We start from the raw sequence: 4,978 nt of genomic DNA on the forward strand, positions 1-4,978 counted from the left end.
CAGTTGGGATCTTGTTCTTAGAATTTCTAGTTTCCAGAAGAGTGAAAACTAAGTCTCCATTGTTTCAGCCACCTAGCCTATCATATTTGTTGTAGCTGCTCAAGATAACTATGACAATTAAAATTGTTAATTTTTTGGTAAGAAGTTTTAGTTTATATAATTCTTTTAAAAAGGAAAAGTAAGCCGGGCGTGGTGGCGCACACTTGTAATCCCCGCGCTTGGGAGGCAGAGACAGGAGGATCGCACAGGTTCGAAGCCAGGCGCATGCGCTGGCTTAAGAGACCCTGTTTCCAAATAAAAATACAAAATAGGTGTCTGGGAGTGGAGCCCGGAGGTAGAAGGGCTTCCAGGAACCCCAGTACCACCACCAAAAAAAAAAAAAAAAAAAAAAAAAAAAAAGGAAAAGTAAGCCGGGTGTGATGGCACATGCTTGTAAATCCTAGCACTTGGGAAGCTAAGATAGGAGGATCACGCAGGTTCAAAGCCAGCCTTAGCTATTTAGTGAGGCTTTCCACAACCTAGTGAAACCCTGTTTCAAAATAATAAAAAATAAGGCTGGTGGTGTAGCTGGCAGGTAGAATGCCCATGGGTTCCATCCCCAGTACCACACACACAAAAAGGAAAAATAACTTCTTTCTGAGTCTAAAATGAGTTGAGTCAAGAAAATACAGTTCATTCTATTATAAGGAATGTTTGATAATTGTACAGTACAAAACCTCTGACTCAATCAATGTATACTGAATTAATTTCTTCAGCGTACTGGCATATGGAATGTCCAGACAAACTCTAGCTTGCCAACCCACTATCTTCTCATCATTTGAAGATTAAACCTCCCATAAATTTTTATTTCAATTCCAGATGTGACAGAAAAGAATTCTCAATTCTCCTAGCTATGTCCTTTCTGTTCATCACAGATTTTGAAGGTTCTTCGGTTATGTTTATAGTCTCAAGATAAACAATAAATGTTTTGGTGCATTGGACATCATGTGAATATCTTCTTATTCATTACTTTTCTATTTTGGGGAGAGTAGGTGAATTTATCTATGTTTATGAATTTTTGTATACTCCCCAAAGAATAGGCTATATCTAACTTAAAAGCAATTTATAGTTATATTTCTATATTTAGTCAGAAAATCAATGAATAATTTGGGGTGGCACTGAGGGCTTGTAGTGTGGTTAAGTGAGTTTATTTTGACTCTGTTAAGTGTTTTTTCTGCTTTAGACATATTTCATTTTTAAACTAAGTAAAGACATTGTATGGCATTATTGACCACCAATATAGAGTTGGATAAAACACTAAAATTCATTCTTCATGGTTTTCTTAATTTTTAAGAGCATGTATAATTTAAGGAAAACTTAACCCACATGGTTTCATTCATTCCTATTTAAATTGTGAAAACTTCACTTTAAGAGCTCTTTGAAGTTCAAGGATATTTTTAATAGCCCATTTAAGCCTTTTTATCTTTAAACCAGGATTGCATTTTGCCAAGAATAAACAAAGACAAACACCTAAAGGTTAAGGTTCAGCTGGAAATTCCAAACTTCCATATTTTTCCCCATATTTAAGTGTTCTGAACTTAAAAATTCAAAGCAAAGGCTCCCTTCTCCAGCAACAATTAGAAAATGAAAGGCTAGAATGTGGTTTGAGTCCCCTTTCCTTGACTCTCTCTGCTCAATGACTTTAAAGACTTACTGATCTATTTATTTTGCCATTATATCTATGACAAAATCATATTTCTTTAAAATTTTAGATCTGGCTTACTTGTCAATAGTATTTTACATAGAAGATATTCTTTATTATAGAATGCCAGAAATCACCAACATTTCATAGGTATTAATTGAAAAGAATATATGGTATGACTTTATTTACTTTTTTAATTGCATGGCTTATTATAATTCATTTGGAGAGACTAAAATGAGTTGACTCAAGAAAATACAAATTCTTATGATTAATCAAAATTTATTTTATACTATATTTTTATTCCACAGCACAAAGTACCAATGATAAAGAGAAAAAAATCCACTCTGGTCAGCAAATAGAAAGTTAAAAAGAAGAAGAAGAATAAAAATACTCTGAGAAAAACACAGCACTGTCTGTTAGGTCATAGAGATTTGACTAATCGATGACAAATTTTATAACCAATATATATTATTAGAAATATCATATGTATTCACCTTTATTGCCCTTATTTATTCTTTCACTTATCCCATACATGTACCTCATGGAATTGTTCACTATATGTTTACTCTAAATTAGTCCAGATAGGGCAATACCAGCACCAGAGCTTTTATGGGTGAATCTCTTCACATATACAAATATGAATAGATGCAGTGATAGGAACAATAGTATGGTATAATTATATTACATAATAAACATTTGACTGTATAATGAATAGACAATATTAATCATAAAAATTCCCTTTGTCATATCTATAATTTATTCCAAAAATTTTCATCCTTATGATACACTACCTCTGAGGCTGCTAGTAAAATTTGGTAATCCTTTTCTATGAATATTAGTAAAAGTTGTAGGAAGAAGAGATGACAGTCCTTTATGTGATTTTGAAATAATTCATCTGTATCTATTGTCCACATTCTTGCAACCATAAACTAAATATCTGACCACATAGAGGAAAAAAGATATTTTTTATGGTTTCAGGCTCAGTTCCTGTGAGGCTGAGGACCAGGGATCTCAGAGCATGGTGGCAGGATGAGTAGGGAGAGAACATGGGCTGTGCTTTTTACATCACAGAGGCAGGAAGCTGAGAGTGAGGGCAAGGGGGAAGAGGGATCATTATATAACCCCAAGGCCACATCTCCAGGGGCCACCTTCTCCAGCCACACCCTAACAACCTACCAGGTACCACCCAGGTAAAACCATTACAATGGATTTGTCTGCTTCTGGGATTACAACTCTCATAAATCACATCAGCTTTGAACATTAATAAATGAGCTCTTTAGGGGACATTTTATATCTAACTACAACAGCATCTTATAGGTTTTCCAAATATTATAACTTTATAATGTTTTGAGGGGGTTGGTACTTAATAACAGCAACTTTTTAGTTGTTCTCTATTATAAAAGTAAAAATTATATATTTTAATAATAAGGGCAATTTCTTTTTCTTTCTTTCTTTCTTTCTTTTTCTTTTTTCCTGTATTGGAAACTTTATTGGTTCTGGAGGAGCAGGGCAGGCAGCCTTACTGTTTCCCATTGCCATTGATGGGGCGGTGTACATGGTTGGGGGAGGTCAGAAAGGCCTTGATCTTGGGCCGGACTCTCAGGCGCGCTACATAGGCAGAGAGAAGGGGGAAGGTGTCCAGGCAGCCAAGGGCCAGGACCTGGTGGATCAGCAGCAAATCCAGCAGGTTGTAGTCGGCGAAAGAGACTTCATTGCCCACAATGAAGGCCTGGCTGCCCTGGTTCTGGGACAGCAGGGTCTCAAAAGGCTTCAGGTGTCTGGGCAGCGCCTTCATATAGCCATCCTTGTCTGCCTCATAGTTGGTGTAGATGACGGTGGCATATTTACAGCAGAGGTCCTCCAAGCCGTAGTTCACCGTGTCCAGGAGGGTCACCTCCCGATCGTCCTTCCCATACAGCCCCAGCGAGTGGCCCAGGTAGCGCATTGGACTGGTACAGGGTGAGGTCTCCATCCTGTAACTTGGAGAGGCCCGTAGAGGCAGGAGGCCTTGAGCGAGCCCTAGGACCAAGACTCCTTGGTCACCACCTCCTCCTTCCAGCTCTGGCCCTAGTCCACCAGCAGCATTCGCATGGCCTCGCAGTGCCCTAGAACAGGAAAGTAGACGATCATGTAGGGCGGCGTGACTGCTGTGTTGCTGGCGGGCGGCTCGCTGCTGTGTAGGTAGACCTCGGTGGCAGGGCTGAGGCCAATAAGGGCAATTTCTAAAATGTAAAGTCATTTGACTTCACATACAAAATATGTTTTTATGTAATTGCATTTGTACATTTTAATTATATATGATAGTGATGTTCAAAGTGATACAAAATAGATGATATCTCTTAAAATGTATCATAAAAGGTGAATTTTACTACAAAATAAATAGAGATCTATTCATGTTCAAAAATATACATAGGAATGATAACTTTGGAAAATATTGATTACAAAATATTAATATGTAATAAGAGACCTTACTGATTTCTCCTTCCTTGCATTTTTATACTTACTTTTGAAATTCTAATTCTAAACCTAATTCTAAACCTAACCCTAACTTAATTCCAACCCTAACCATAATCCTAACCATAACCTAATATGAACCCTAACTGAAACCCTAACCCAAATCCCAACTCTAAACCTAAACCTAATCCTAACCGTAATTCCAACCTTAACCCTAACCCTAATCCTAAACCTAATTCCAACCCTAACTCAATCTAATTTCAATCCTAACCCTAACCCTAATTCCAAAACTAACACTAAACCTAATTCCAACCCTAACCCTAACCCAAACCCTAAACCTAAATCTAACCCTAACCCTAAACCTAATTATAACCCTAACCTTAACCCTTACACTAACCCTAATTGGAACCCTAACACTAACCCTTACACTAACCCTGATTGGAACCCTAACCCTAATCCTAACTCTAACCCTAAACCTAACCCTAATTCCAATTTAAACCCTAACCCTAAACCTAATTCCAAATCTAACCCCAAACCCTAACCCTAACTCTAACCCTAATTCCAACCCTAAACCTAAACCTAACCCTAACCCTAAACCTAATTCCAACTCTAACCCTAACCCTAATTCCACCCTAACACTAACCCTAACCTTACACTAATTCCAACCCTAACCCTAAACCTAATCCCAACCCTAACCCTATTCCTAACCCTAATCCTAATTCCAATCCCAACCCTAACGCTAACACTAATTCCAACCCTAACCCTCTGTTTTTAGTAACAATCTTTATCAAGTGCATCTGTCGCCATAATACTCCAATAGTTGTCTGCATAGTCAATTGCACA

General features: G+C 37.6%; 1 pseudogene across 1 annotated transcript; it reads right to left on the minus strand.

The window, feature by feature from the left end:
- Positions 1–3,200: 3,200 nt before the first annotated feature.
- Positions 3,201–3,814, minus strand: LOC308267282 (glutathione S-transferase P-like; annotated as a pseudogene). The gene has a single exon. The product of its transcript is annotated as a glutathione S-transferase P-like (transcript).
- Between the last annotated feature and the right edge of the window lie 1,164 nt (positions 3,815–4,978).

The sequence above is a fragment of the Muscardinus avellanarius genome (assembly GCF_963383645.1).
Source record: "Muscardinus avellanarius genome assembly, chromosome: 9".
Taxonomy (NCBI): domain Eukaryota; kingdom Metazoa; phylum Chordata; class Mammalia; order Rodentia; family Gliridae; genus Muscardinus; species Muscardinus avellanarius.